The sequence below is a fragment of the Erpetoichthys calabaricus genome, chromosome 7 (assembly GCF_900747795.2).
Source record: "Erpetoichthys calabaricus chromosome 7, fErpCal1.3, whole genome shotgun sequence".
NCBI classification, from domain to species: Eukaryota; Metazoa; Chordata; class Cladistia; order Polypteriformes; family Polypteridae; genus Erpetoichthys; species Erpetoichthys calabaricus.
This window is the reverse complement of record NC_041400.2, coordinates 110,700,616-110,717,475: the sequence shown is the minus strand read 5'-3', so window position 1 is coordinate 110,717,475 and position 16,860 is coordinate 110,700,616.

Sequence of the window (16,860 nt, the reverse complement as noted above, 5' to 3'; positions counted from 1 at the left end):
CATCCCTGGTTTTTATAAAGGAGGTGCAAGATCTAGACTGGGAGAGAAAGAAAGAAAAGGAAAGAAAGAGCAGAGGAAATTGAAACGAGGTTAAAGGGAGGCAAGAGAAGGCAGGAGAAGGTGAGCGTGCCAGTGCTGGGGTAAGTGAGCTCGATAGAGAGAGAGAGAAGGAAGACAGCCTGGATGAGAGCCCCTGGAACTGAGCATACGAGCAGTGTGGGTGGGTTACTCTGACCGAGTGATTTCCAGGAGCCAGAGGGCCAGTGGTAGTAGCGACTCACTGCTAGGCAGCGGGAGTCGAAGGTTCAGATGGGGAGCCTCTCTGGGGCCATGGTCTTGGGAGTACCTGAGTCTGGATTGGGACGCCTATTGATCGAGCCATGGCCCATTAAAGACTTGGACTCATAGTGGACAGTTGGCTGCACTTGCCAGCAGGATGTCTGCTCTGTTGTGAGGTCCTTTCCATGATAAACAGAGGAGGCGTTGGTTTAAGAAGAGCCACTGGGCATTTAACAGAAGACAGTTTCCTGCCAGTTGTTTTAATCTTGTTTTTAAGGCTTCTTTACTTATTTGATCATTTAAACCTCCACCAATTCATGTTTTATGGGATTATTTATTTATTTATTGAAATTTTTTGAAGCACTGTACTTTTTGGATGGTATTGTTTTGATTTGTTTTAATAAAACCACTGAGCATTTTTCACCATCCCTTTCTTGATGTGTTTCACCTCATTTGCTCAGCTCGTCCCAGTCATGACTATCAATGGTATTAGGTTCAAGAGGCTCCAAAAAGGGAAGAGGGAGCACAGAGCCGACCCGCACCATCAAATTGTCGTCACTTTTATTTGCACCAAACCAGGTGAAGTTGATTAATAATTGCTTACGCTTTCTAACTGCATAGATTGATATCTCTGAAGCTTAATTGACTTGGTGTTAGACTGTGATGATTAAGTGTTCCCTTAATTTTTTGATCAGTATATATATATGTATATAAATAAATACACTATATGTGTGTATTTGTGTGTAGTGAGTTTTAGGGCACTCATCAACCCAAGGCAGTAGTCCAAGTATAAATGCTTGGAGCTTTGATTTACTTTATCATGGCAAAAGTAAAATCCTGAGTGTCTCACAGGAAACTAACAGTACTCCCTAGCAAGACCTGCCACCTTGATCTTAACTGACAACATGGCAAATCAGCTGAAGATGGATTCAGTGCTAAATATACTGTATATACCATTTGTTTTGTACATACTGAGGGCATATTTTGTTATTGTTATCATTTACCTACGTTCTAAGTTTTTCCTGTCTTTATTTTGCTTCTTTTATATTCTTTTCTCCTGTTTTTTTTTGGGGCGATGGGGTCTTGTTATGCAGACAGTTACTTTCTTTTTTATTTGAATATTAGTTAAATATGTTTATTTTGTTTTAAGTCTTTTCTCTGGATATCACCATTTGTGTATATTATTTATGTATATTAATGTTATTGAGATTTTCTTGTTCCTGACTTTTAACTATTCTTGGCTTACAATTTTGATCAGATGAAAGACAGGCAATACTGTTGGATCTGACTTTCTGGCTTGCTTAACGTGTACTCTATTGGGTCATTTATTTATTCTATTTGCCTTTTCTAGTGCTAGGCACAACACTCACAATTTATTTCCTCTTTGCTGTATTAAAATTAGTCTATCTGATGTTGCAGCATGATAATTATGAGTCGGTTACAAATTACATTTTTATTTTTCATTCTTTATTGATACTAGCTTGATGCTTAAATCATATTTATGATTTTTTTGGATCATAGAATCCATTTCTGCCATTCACTATTAGTTTGGAGATCATTTAAAAATAGTTGGAAATTTCTAATGCCCATTATTTTGATTCTGTTTCATCTCCTAGTCCCAGAACAAATCAAAAATGTCTTCTAGTCACTGTAGGCCATACATGTTTACGTGTCTTGTAAAATGTGCATCTTAGCTTTTGATGCTTAGAGTAAAGGCAACTTTACCAATATATAAAGTTAATGTAAAATTAGTGGTAAAAAAAATGCATACTCTGGAGGACCATGTTAGGAAACTGATTGCCTTTAAGCAAAAAGAAAAATAGATTGGCTTGGCTTATTTACATAATTCAACAATTTTGGATTCAGCATCACTCTCTCCAGGCCCCACTCTAGTCAGTGCACAGCCATGGTGATTGGGTTAACAGTGACATGTGTGTCTAAAAACTCAAAATATAGACCCTTTGCTCTCAGGTCACCAATTCAGACCCAGAAATGAAACTCATCACTTGCCAGTATTTCTGTTGAGGTTAAGGTTGGCAATAAGAAAGTGCTCACGTGTACCTGCAGTATTCCATACTGCAGAATATTAGAATATGACACTATGTACAGGAAATTCAATTACATTACACTGAAAGAAAATGCCCCTGGATGTCTGGTAAGGTGTCTGACTCTGAACCTAAATTAGAGCCTTTGTCTGATGCTGCAGTATTCACTTTATTGGTAAGGGGTCTTAGTCAATTAATTTCTGTTAGTGACTATGGCTCCTTCATCATGATTATGTAGAAGTGATGTTATCTCTCTATTATAAAAAAAAATCTTGGGAGGGAGACGAGACATGATCTTCTCGGAAGACACTTTGATGTCACATGGGACAAGGCAATGAGACAAAAGGACAGCTGCTGTACAGGCTTTTAAATGATCGACGCGCAGTGTGTGCGACAAGCAGAACACGCAGCTCACCAGCAGCGGCAAGCCAGCAGATGATCCGACCGCATCTCCTTAGCGTGGGTTCGCCCCCCCCACTTCATAACGCGAGCAGCAGAGACACGAAGTGGCAAAAGGACAGCTGCTGTACAGGGTTTTAAATGATCAACGCACAGCACAACAAGCATAACATGCAGCTTGACAGCAGCAGCAGCAAGACAGCAGATGATCCGACCGCATCTCCTTAGCGTGCATTCAGCCCCCCACCCTATTCACAACGCAAGCAGCATTATATGACCCGCAAGAAAGAGATTTAACCACGCCTGGGACCAGAAACAAAGGACAAAGAGTAGGTAACAAAGTAGAACATTATAAAGAATTAAAAAATGTTGGCACGGTACACGTGCAGAGCAGGTTAGAGATAATGGAAGTACGAAAATTCAAAAGTCTCAAAAAAAGGATAGGAAAGATCACATTAGCACAAACAAATAGAAATTATTCCTCGGTGAGATAATGGAACAGCGAAAAGAGATCGAATATTTTGTTCGGATTTAAACTTTAAGTCGGAGACTTGTAGATCGTCTAATTCGTGTTGCCAGCGAGAATTAAAAGATTCCAAAAACGTTGTTATGGTATGAAGTCCCGTGAGAAACAGACTTTTAACATGAGATTCTTTCAAGTCACACCCTACTTACAACTATTTTCAAACAAGACCACGGTCATCTAACCTCAGTCGTGTGAATGCTTTTGTCAGACACATTTCCTGTGCTCTCAGCTCTTATACTGTAAGTTTTATCAGGACAACAATTTTATATGTTCTACATGACACGTCAACGATAAAGCAAAGAAGAAGGAGCATGGACAAACATCCGAGAAAGTAATTTTATTTATTAGTGAGAAAGATAGACATTCACAGGCAGATATACATTGCATTGTCACGATGTAAGTCCAAACACGGAATCAAAATTCAATGCGATCTTGAAGAAAAGTTAATTCCAAATATTGTTTTTACAAAAGTTTTAAAGTAAAAGTGAAAATAATGCATATGTAACAATTCCCATGAAAATAACAATCTCTTCAAATTGTATATCTGGTAAACCAAACCTGGGGGTGGGCGAGCGAAGCGAGCAGGGGGCAGAGCCCGCTAGTCAATCTTAAATAACAAATAGCACTGGTCTGTGCAAAAATTTTCCTGCATAAAATAATTGGTGTACTTTATGGATTTAGGTAAGCTGAATCAATATTATCTGAAGTATATTTTGAGCTAAAAATATCAGTCTCCCCCTTTCCTAATATAGCTGAGGTGGAAACAAACCAAAATCAATTATTTGCTACACATTTTTTGCTCTCAATCAGTATTTTTTCTCTCTTTCTATTCTTTCAAAATTGTCAGGAATTTATGTTTATTTTAAAGTTAAAAAGATGCCTTTTTATTGTCCTGAAGAAAGTAGTTGTAGAAGTGTATTTAGGTGCATTGTGTATTTAAAAATCAATTTTCTACAATTTAATTTATACATTCTCCCCCGGAAAATAATAAACACCAGGAAATTGCTCAAATGGAGAGACACTGTAGTGAAAAGGGAAGTGAGTCCATGTTAGCAAATATCTGTGAAACAACTTAAGGGGATTAAAAAAAACTGCCTCGTGACTACATTTCATAAGCAATAGTTATATTTTAAAACAATTACTGTATATGTGTAATTTATACTTTTTCCAAGTCTAAATAATTCATAAAAAATGTTAATTCTTTTTCTAAAACAGTGTTTTTTATTTAAACCTTCATCACTCAAAAACTGGATTTCATTGAGCAATTTCCAGATTTGGATTCTGCACCCTCAGATCTATAACGAACACCTAAAATTTTTTTATAAAGCATAGCTTAGATTTTTTAACAGATATATGATTATTATCCTATCTGAAGAAGACCTTTATAAAAATGGCAACAGATTTGCCTGGCTAATTGATCAGACCTACATTCACACTGCAGCCTTGAGATCTTATTTTGCAGGCTGTTTTCTCTCCTACTTGTTATTCTTCACTAGCTGCTACCCAAAATCACAGTATTGAATCTTCTCAAAAATGTATTAATCATCAGTCCAAATTGACTAATAACCAAACAATAGACAACATAATTATGCTTAGAATTAAAGTCAGATCCGTCAACAGGGTACCTATATTAGTAACCTGATACATGTTGATATAATAAAAACATAATACCAGTCTAAATATTTTTTGCAATTTAAAATACTGTTTGCTTATCATTTGCTCAGTGGGGAAAAAAGTTTCTTCGATTAACAACATTATACCAAGTATACAATTTAATCTCTGTCCCTTTACCGAAACCTTGCTTAGTAAATCTCCTTCAGTCGTCAGCACTGACTGGTTTTGCCTTTCTTCATAAATCAAAAAATATTGGTTGAGGAGGAGGTCTTGGAATAATTTTATTGTGATGGATTGCTTTTCACTTCCTAATATTTACATGATTTCATATCCTTTAAAGTTCTCCTATAAGCTGTTAAATCAGAACCTAGCACAATTATATTGCTAATTTACATACCAACTGGGACATTTTCACTGTTTTTGACAGGATTTGGCAGCTTTTTACCTGACCTAGTTATAACCTTGATCATGTAGTGTTGATGGATGATCTTTATATGGACATAAATGTGGAGACAGACACCCAAAGCAAATGCTTTACACACCTGCTAAACACCATTGGGTTTTGGCAAATTGTTTTAAGATCCAACTCATTATTACAGTCATGAATTAGATCAAAATATTCCTAGTGATTTTTGAGATTCAAAATAACCTCTTGGAGATTATACTTTAATGATAAAATTATTAGACTAGCTATGAATGCTTCTTTGCCAAAATATTAAATTAATCCAGCTTCATCTCTTGCATAGACAAAATTAGTTATCATGCTTAATTTTAGTGCTATACTGTACACTGTACAACAGTGAGACATATTAAACTGGCCACCTGTTGGCTTGACACTGTACCTATTAGCTTCTGAAAAAATGTTTTCAGTTGCTTAGGAACACATTTTCAGCAAAAAGTGAGTATGTCACATTTATTTTCCAAAATCCCAGAAAACTGCAGTTATTAATTCCCCTTTTCAAAAACCAGAACCTGCTAGCTTTTATGCTTAATAATTATAGACCTACTTCAAATCTACCCTGTATAGATAATATTATGGAGAAAGTTGTTTTCAATCAGTTTATCCAATTTTATAAATAAAAATGGCCTTCTTGGAAAGTTTCATTCACACTTTAGACCACATCATACTATTGCAACAATACATATAAAGGTACTTAATGACTTTTATTTATATACCGATTCTGGAAAATATCAGTCTTTGTGTTTTCAGATCTCAGTGCTCATTTTTGATGCAGTCACTCATATGACTATGGGAAACAGCATTTGATTGGTTTAGGTTGTATTTAGAAATTTGGAGTTACTTTTTGCCATTGATATTTATAAATCTGGGTTCACCGACGTGCCATGTTGAGTACCCTAGGGTTTAACCCAAGGCCCTATTTTATTCAACCTTTATTTGCCACCACTCATTGTTATGCTGATGACTCCCAACTCAACTTATCTCATTCATCTAATGACTATAGTCCCCTAGACTAACTGTGCTAAGGAATTGAGCAAATAACTTAATGGAACCATATTCCCTTCAGTTAAATAAAGATAAAAGAAAGACTATTCAATTTGACAATGAAGAGAAACAACTAAAGTCAGCACTTATCTTGATTTTAGAGCTTATAAAGCTAAATGCCATATCAGAAATCTTCATGTCCTGATAGCTTCAGATCTTAACTTCAGTTGTCATATTAAAGTGGTAAATATATTGAACTTGAACCTTTATATCAAGGAAGTTTGCCTATTGCAATACTCTCATGTCTTGCTTTCCCAATAAGACCATTGGACAACTACAACTTTTTCTAAATGCAGCTGCTAAAACTCTTAACAGTGACCAAAAGGACTAATCGCATTGTTTCAATTCTCAAATATACGAATTTATTCCAGGTAGCTGCATAAATTTTAAACTAAGAGTGCATATTTACAAATCAATAAATAGCTTAGGGCAAAATATATTTCTGACATGATAATGGATACAAGCTTATTAGGTCTCATAGATCTTCAGGGATTGGTCAGTTAATGGTGACGATAGTTAAATCTTGTTTAGATCTGGATCTGGAGGGATACCCAGGTTATTCATCTCTCTTTCCCAGACTAAGGGATGAGAGAATCTGTGGCAATGATACCTAAAGGCCTTTAAGGTTCGCCCTGCAATGCAAAATCTCTGATCCTGGTCTTGATACTTTAACAGGGTTGGCCACCTGTTGCAGGTCACAGACCTACATTTAACATCCCTAAATACATTATAAATCACAAAAACAAAAGGTTAAATATAAAACATAAATAATAAAATAATATTTTTAGAACAGTTCAGCAACGATAACACAGATTCAGACAATACTGTCTGTCTTCAAGATCTCATTTTCTTTCAACTCTCACTGGGTTTTTAATCAAAACTTTTTTGATCCAAAGAGCTTAGGACTTCCTACTTCATACTTAAGTTTTGACCCACCCAGGACTTTCCTTGCTGAGCTTGTATAATGCTTTTCTTGACAAAGACAGTTTACTTCAATAATACTTAACACATATAATTAAAATACACATTTCTTTGCATAAGAAATATTTCCTTATTTCTCATTCTTTTTTTAATTCCATTTGTCCTAAACTTCATAATTAATATTAAATACATTATCATGATTAACATACTAACCATCTTTTCAGCATTTGACAGAGGATTTGAGTAGTAAATACCTTAGTTTAAAAGTTTTACCTTTTGAGCAGACATAGGAACTGGTTTTTGTGGTTTTATCTGAAATTATAACCTTCTTCATGCTCAACTCACTGCTTAATTTTAAAACTTTCAAACATAATGGCCACCTCATGATTTGCCAGTTTCAGCCTTTTATTATGTGTGTCTCTAGTCCCTTTCTGGCCTGATTTGGTTTTTAGGTCGAGATTCACTGGGCCAGGGTGGTCAGTTTTCTTGACAAACTAAACCATAATTTAGCTATTATTGGACCCCCTGCTGAATCCAGATAACCTCATATGTTCTGTATCCAGACTGAAAACTTATTCTCTTGTGCTTTTGGTTGATTTTTATCTTTATTAATTATCTTTCATATTTTTATAAATGACTCTGTAAATCAGTTTGTGCATGAAAAGTGTTAAAAAAAATAAACTCGCCTTGCCTGAGAAGAACTGTCTGCATTTCTATGTCTTTCAATTCCTTGTGACTTGCCTGTTGTTCAAGGCCACCCAAGCATAACCACCCTGACACGTCTGTCTGAAGTACTGTTTCACCTTAATTTTACTTAGCTATACTATAGTAAATATATGACAGTATATGTCACTGTCATGCTGCCACATCTGACAGACTAATTATAATACAGTTACCCATCAAATGAAATGTGAGTGTTGTGCCTAGAACTAAGAAAGCCAAACAGAATGAATGGAAATGACCAGGAGAGGACACCTTAAATAAACCAGAAAGTCTAAACGAAGAGTCGACCCTATCTTTCAGTCATTTTCTAAACTGCTTTGTCCTGAACAGGGTTGTGGAGGATGCTGGGTCCTATCCCAGCCACCATAAAGCACAAGGCAGGAACAAACCCTGGACAGGGTGCCAGTCCATCACTGGGTGAACACACACATAAACAGCACACACTAGGGCCAATTTATTAATACCAATACAACATGCTTTTGGACTGTGGGAGGAAACAAGAACACCCATAGGAAACCCACACAGACATGGCGAGAACATGCAAACTCCAGGCAGGGAGAACAAAAACCCTGGTTTCCTTACTGCGAGGCAATGGCCCTACCACTGTGCCACCATGCTGCCCTAGCCTATCTTTCATCTAATCAACATTAATAATAATAATAATAATACGCTTTATTTATATAGCGCCTTTCCCATGCTTAAGGCACTTACAAAATATAAGACAGAACAGCAGGGTATACAGTATATAGCATTGTACAAACCAGGTAAATAAATAAAGAAGATTATGACAGTGAATTCAGAGAAAAAAAGCCTAACAGACAACATAATTGATGGCATAGCACATACACATACAGGTTACATGAGCATCTTGACAGAGAAGTAAACTGAGAGAAGGGTAATAAAGTCAAGTAGAGCTAAAAGCTTTCCTGAACAGATGAGTTTTGAGTTGTTTTTTAAAACAATTCATGGAGTCAGCTGACCTGATTAATTTCGGTAGGTCATTCCAGAGTCTGGGCGCTATACAGCTGAAGGCCTTGTCACCCATGGAGTGTAGATTAGTGTGGGGCACAACAAGATTGCCAGAATCAGAGGACCTTAGTGGGCGGGCAGGCACATAGTGATGGAGAAGGTCACTGATGTAGTTTGGCGCGAGGTTATTTAAGGCTTTGTCGGTTATTAGTTGGATTTTATATTTGATTCTGTAAGCCACAGGGAGCCAGTGAAGACGGAGCAGGATGGGTGTGATGTGCTCGCTGCTGCTGGTTCAAGTAAGGACTCTTGCAGCTGTGTTTTGAATAAGCTGGAGCTGTGATATAAGATTAGAAGGGGCACCTGCCAGTAGGGAATTACAATAATCGATACGGGATGTGATAAAAGCATGGACAAGTTTCTCAGCATTAGAGAAAGAGAGGAAGGAGCGAACACGGGATATGTTACGGAGGTGAAAATATGAACGTTTCTTAATGTGATTTATGTGGGTGGACTAAGAGAGGTAGGAATCAAAACTGACACCAAGATTCTTTACAGCAGGGACAGGTCTCATGAGATCACAACCAAGATGGACTGGAAAGGAGCTCATTTTATTAAGTTGCATTTTAGTCCCAGTATGCAGGAGTTCAGTTTTGTTGCAATTTAATTTTAAAGAGTTCTGCTCCATCCAGGTTTTAATTTCACTAAGGCAGGTTGTGAGCTGAAAAAGCTCTGATGAAGTTCCACTTTTAACATTGAAGTAGAGTTGAGTATCATCTGCATAAAAATGATAACCCAGTCCATAGCTACGAATAATATGGCCAATGGTAAGCATGTAAATACAGAAGAGAAGTGGGCTGAGGACAGAGCTCTGAGGAACTCCTTGTGTGACTGGCGCTGAGCTGGATCTGCTGTTGTCAAGACTAACAAACTGTTGCCTATCAGTCAGATAGGACTTGAACCACTAGAGGGCAGTGCCAGAGATACCCAGCATGTTCTCCATTCTGGACAGTAGAATGTCATGTTGACAGTGTCAAATGCTGCACTGAGGTCTAATAGAATTAATATGCTGGTTTGTCCTGAGTCTGCTGCCATAAGCAAATCATTGGTTACCCTTAGCAGAGCAGTTTCACAGCTGTGCCGCGCCCCAAAACCAGACTGAAAGGGTTCCATCAAATTATTAGAGGTTAAGTAATTGGTGAGTTGGGAAGCTACAACACGCTCAAGAAATTTTGACAGGAAAGGTAAGTGGGAAACAGGCCAGAAATTGTTACGATTGTCAGCATCAAGACCAGACTTTTTTAACATTGGGGTTACAGAAGCAATTTTAAAAGTGAGCAGTACAAACCCAGTGTCGAAGGATGAGTTTATTATTGTTGTAACAATTGGGATTATGGCATGAAGGCAGAATTTAAGCAGTGTGCTGGGAATGGTGTCCAGTACACAAGTAGTCGGCCTCATCTTACAAAGCAGGTTATTAACAAACGCAGATGTGACTGGTGAGAACTTAGAGAAGGAGCTGGATGGAGTGGGAAAACAGGGAGATATAAATAGATGATGTATTTATGTTAGTTGAATTATTTAGATCTTTAATTTTGTTACGGAAAAAGTGAAGGAATTCCTCACAGACTTCAGTAGAAGAGGTAGTTGAGCCAGATGCGGGTTTGAGTAGTTTATTAACTACAGAGAACATAACCCTTTGGTTATCGTGGCCACTTTCTATTATTCTGCCATAATGGATGTTCTTAGCAGCAGTTAGTGCTCCTCTATAAGCTCTTTGGTGGTCAGAGAAAGCCTGGATGTGCACGGTGAGGCCAGTCTTATGTGACATTCTCTCAAGGCGTCGGCCAGCTGCTTTCATAGATCGCAATTCTGAATTATACCAAGGGGCTGAACGCTTAAAGGAAACCTCCTTATGTTTTAAAGGAGCTGTTTTATCTAATGCTGAATAAAGGGCTGAGTTATAGTGGTCAACAAAACTATCTAATGTTGAAGGAATAGGTGCAGACAGTAAAAGATCAGAAATGGATCCAGAAAGGATAGAGGGACAGATATTTTTAAGGTTTCTGTAAGAAATTTGTCGTTTACAGGTAAGAGGAGGGAAAGGTAGTGAGACAGTGAAAAATACTGCTTTATGGTCAGAGAGTCCCAAATCAGTGCTGTAAATGTTGGCAACAGATAGTCCAGAAGTGCAGATCAGATCCATATGACCACCAGAGTGAGTGGGAAAATCAACATGTTGTGTCAAGTCAAAACAGTCCAGTAAGGATAGGAATTCATTTCTCAGTTTAGATGTAGTAATGTCAATATGGATGTTGAAATCTCCGAGAAGGATAATTCTCTGAGAGTAAGAGCTTAGGTGGGTCAAAAGTTCAATCAGATTGGATAAGAATGATGCATTGTATTTTGGGGACGATAAAGAACAATGAGTGAGACAGAACCTGATTCCGTTATTAGTTTAAGAGCCAGGCACTCAAAACTCAATGGACAGTCAATTGGGATTTGTTTGATGTTTAAGTCTGCTCTGACAATTACTGCAAGCCCACCGCCTTGCCTTGAGCTGTGAGGCTCTATGTGGAAAGAAACCAGGTGGAGTCGCCTCCGTGAGACATTGTAAGCCAAGAACTCATGTCCAGGTTATCGAGTCCTTGGAAAAGATTTAAAACAAAATCATCATTCTTAATTATTATTCAAACAAAAATATGGAGGAAAGAAACTAACTGTACATACAACAAAACCATAAACTAAGGAGAACAGAAAAGAAAGTAAAAGAAGCAAAATAAAGACTGGAAAAATTTATAACTTAGGTAAATCATAACAATTCAGAAATAACCAGGAAATACATTTTATTTCTGTACGCTCTAATACAGAGATATCAGTCATATAGTCTTTAACACTAGAATTACCAGAGCCTACGGAAAAACTCGTAGATCCGTCCCACCTTAAATCGCTTCTTAAATCCGTTTGCACCTCTTCGCCAGCATCCTTTGTCCACTAAATGTGCCGATAAAGACAAGCTGCAAACAGCCAACTATTCCATCCCTCCACCGACTTAGAACGTGCACGAATTTCTCCCAGCTCATGCCTTGAGTGATTATCTGGGAGTGAAGTGGAGTTTTAGAGTGGAAATAATAGATCGTTATTTGGAACACACACATTTCATGTGTGTTCCATTTCTACAGTAATCTGTGAAAACACATTTTTAAAACAGAAACATTTTTCATATTTTAGTAGTAAATGACAAAATGTAGGCATAAACTATATAATGTATGAAGCCTGAAGTCCAAAGATCAAGTAAACACTTTCACTAAAGGTTCAAGGAAAAGACAACAGCTTCTGTGGCCTTTATCGGCACATTTAGAGGACAAAAGATGCTGGCGGAGAGGTGCGAGCAGATTTAAGGTGGGCCGGATCTGCGAGTTTTTTCATAGACTCTGGTAATTCTAGTGTTAAGGGAGAACATTCTCCAATAAAACTGAATTAATAGGAGAAATATGTAAATTTTTGTATTGCTCTTTTCAAAATGCAGAATAATAGAAGAAAATGTACCTGGTAATTAAACAAAAAATAAATTAACTGATTAAAGGTAAAATGACACACTGAACGTAGTGGTTGGAACAAAACCTTCACCTGCTGGGGTACCCTAGAAGTGAACATTGGAAACTACTGCACTAAAATGAAACAAAGTTACTACTCACTGGCTTCCCACCTGTTTCTGTCTGAAGACTTTGTTTAACTTTTTTTTATTTTGAATTTCTTTCAGAAAAACTAACTTGAGGTCAGAATGACTTTTGGTAACTCAGATTGTGCAAAACATACAATGAAAAAAAATCTGAAAATTTATAAACTCACTATTAATAACTTGAAATTATAACAAAAAGTGTAATGCCAGTTCACAATCTTCTCAGTTTAAAATGTTGCTTACTAAACATTCACTCTTATGGAAATAAAACTGCTTTGGTAAACTATATGAAATTTAGGAGAAAATCTGATTTAGGTCTTCTTACTTAAACCTAGCTAGCAGAGTGATCACCAAATGATTAAGTTTTTCTTACCTGTTAAATTCACTGGAGTTTTGCCAGCTTGTCAAAGGCCCAACTTATAGTCATAATCAAACATGGATCTAATTATTGCTGGTGCCCTGTTCAGGAGATTGTTCCTGCCTTGCATCCTTTGCTTGCTGGGATAGGTTCCAGCTCCCTGCAACCCTATTTATGATTAAGATGATTAGAAAATTGTATGGTATTATTTATAGAGTTGAGATGTAAAGTTTAAATAAATAGTAAATGTAAAATTGAAATAGTACTCCATTAAACTGAGCTGTTTCTGATCACTACTTAATTATATCTGAGTTGGTTTTGTACTTACCAGTACAATTACAGATTAAAATAAGGACAGTTTGACTTTTACATTGTAGCTCTCCTTTAAAATGTGTAGATATTTTGAGAAACGCATGCATAACTGTAGAAAATGATTTAGATCAGCTAATATCAAATTATAATGTGACTGTGAAAAGGGCTTTAGATACAGACGCTCACCTCAACGCAAAAGTGATTAAAGCACAAATAAGCTCACACTGGTTTAATGAGAATACTTGAGCCCTTAAATTAGAATGTCAAAAACTGCACCATAGCAACAAAGCAACAAAGTTACAGGTCTTCCAAACTGCATGTACAGAGAGTGTCAAAAAGTATAAAGAAAGTTCTTTTTACAGCCCACTCAGACTATAAATTTACATTACTAGAAAACAACAGTAATAATCCTTGTGCACTGTTTAGAACAGTAGCTAATCTAACGAATTGTAATTCTGAACTGCAATTTAAAATACAGACATTTTGAGTGCATATTTATGAGCTTCTTTAATTAAAAATTTGACAATATAAGATGTTATATTATAGCATCACTTTTTAGACTTAATGTGAGATTAGCAAACCTATTCTCGTCTGGTACACATCACTTTACTAATTTTCATTTGGTAACAGAACAAGAACTCTTAACTTTAATTTCTAAAATGAATTCCTAGACCCATTCTAAACAAATTAGTAAAAAGCTCAATGGTTGATTTGGCAGCACCATTATCATTCTTCGCATTATTAATAGTTCATTACTTAATGGTGCAGTTTCTGATGCATTAAAAGTATTACTTTAAAAGCCAGAGCTAGGCCCACATATACGTAATTATAATAAACCAATTTCAAATGTACCCTTTTTTTTTAAATACTTGAGATAAAGTAGTTGCCACTCAGCTTCACTCTCAGTCTGACTTCCACAATGGTCATAGTACAAAAACTGCACTAACCTGTATTGCAAATGACATTCTAATATCCTTTGATGAAAGAAATTCCACAATAATTATGGTGTTAGATTTAAGTACAGCAGTATAAATGATATTTTATTATTCAGGCTGGAAAATTATATTGGGTTATTGGGCACTGTCCTTGCCTGGTTTAGTTCTTATTTATCAAATCAATTCCAAAATGTACAAAAATGTGCTGACAGTACTCTTTCATTATACTCAAAACTTAAATATGGTATTCCACAGCCCTTTATTGTATACACTTTACATGCTTCCATTGGGAACTATCATTAGAAAATGATGATTAATTTCCACTTATACTCAGAAATTGTTGAGTTATACCTTTCTTTTAGACCACGTGATGTTTCTCTGGTGCTATGATTAATTGAATGTGTCACTGAGTTCAAGAAGGGGATGGATGACAACTACTTGTCTCTGAAAACTGAAAAAATAAAAATATTTATTTACTATGGTAATGCTGACTGAAACAACATTCTGTCACTTTTTGTATTCAGTTGGAATCACCATTAGTTTTACTGAATCAGCACACATACCAGGTATTATCATTGACACTAGCTTGTTGTTTAAAGACATATTACAAAACTATAGAAAACATGTTTTTTACATTATAAAATGTTGGAAAACTTAGAACCTTTTTCTAAATATACAGAATACTGAAAAATTAATTCATGTATTTATTTGTATCAGGACTGTTTACTGCAATATATTATTTATTGACTGTTCAAATCGTTCTTAATGCAGCTTTCATTAAATTCAAAACTCAGCTGCAAGAATTATTACAAGAACCAGAAAGTGTGATCACATACCTCCAGTTGTTGTCTTTGCACCCAGTTAAGCATAAGGCAGATTTCAAAACACTCCTTTTAACTTATAAAGAATTAAATGGCCAAGGACCTGTTTACTTATCTGAACTTATCATTACTTACAAACCAAAACACTCATTAAGATCTCAAGATGCCAGCCTACTTATGATTCTAAGGATTAATAAAAATGTTTACCTTTTGGAATGAACTGCCTGCTAATATAAGAGATGCCCCTTCAGTCTCATCTTATAAATCCAGGCTGAAGACTCACTACTTTAATTTAGCATACCCTGACTAGAGCTGCTGATTAGCTGTGCATACTGCATCTCTTTTTGTAAGTCATTGGTACAGAAATATAAGTAATACATTATTTATAAATAATTACTAACCCTCCTCTATTCTATTTCTCCTCTTGGTATCTTAATGTGACACTTGATGGCACTGCTGTTCTGTGTATGGAGAAGTAATCCCATATAAAGGAGCATTGAAATAATCGGATGGAAGGATTCACTAATCGGACTGGAGAACCCAGCACAGACTCTACTATAGAATGCCTAGGATGGGATTGGTGATAGTTGGCCTATATCACCTGAACTTGCCCGACTTTGACTTTTTCTCTCACAGATTTCATCTTGTTTGTTGTCAATTGTCCATTGTTCAGCAATTAATTAATGAACAAATATTGTTGGTTTTCATTTAAGTTAACCAGTTCCTACGTTGTTTTCTGTGTGTTTTCACAAATCTGTATCTTTATATGTACTAATTCTATATTTAGTAATCAGTATACTGTAAAATTTCATTTTACTTGCACTCTGTAGCTATACTAAGTGAAGAGCACTATACAAAAATAAATTATAAAATTATATATTGTAAAATTATTAATTCTTTACATGATATTTTTGATCTGTATCCTATCATTCAAAGCAACCAATTGCATGCAAAGGTAAATCGCACTGTTTAAAATATGTATTACACTGTTAATCTTATTTTTTCGGTCTTTTGCTACAAACTAGTGTCTGGCTTGTATTTCTTGTTTTCATAGGTAACTAGAAAATGACATTTAGTTAATTGCTTGGCAAGCAAGATCAACAACCAGTATTTGATTCTATATTAATATGAGAATGGGTACCTGAAATATGTGAGCCTCAATTTATTTTGCAGTGTTTAAGTAACAAATAAAACCAAAGAATCCACTTTAGGCAGCTTTGTCGATGTTTAGGAGGGCTTTGGCGTGCCTCCTTTTAGTCACAATATACAGTCATCCCTCACCTATCGCGGGGGTTACGTTCCAGAGCCCCCCGCGATAGGTGAAAATCCGCGAAGTAGTGACCTATATTTATTTTATTATTTATACATATTTTAAGGCTTTATAAACCCTTCCCACACTCTTATAAACCTTTCTCACTCTCTTGTTAACCTTTCCCACACTCTTATAAACACTTCCTATGCTCTTAAACACTTTCTACATTCTTAAACACCGCAGACCAACACTGCACGCAGCGATCAGACGTCGATGTGTCTGCACTCGCTTTGTGAAGGGGGGCAGCTGAACTCACGCTGAGCAGAAATGGACTTTGTGCTGCTTCTGCCAAAATGCCTGCTTGTCGCTCTGCGCGTTCGGAAGGAGGCGGAGGAGTGGGGGTGTGTGAGGGCTGAACGCACGTTCGCTCAAACTCTCCTCCCCGGAAGGCGCAGTACGCTCCTGCCACTTCGCATTGTCAAGGGGGTGGGGAGCTGAATGAACGCTAAGGAGAAGTGGA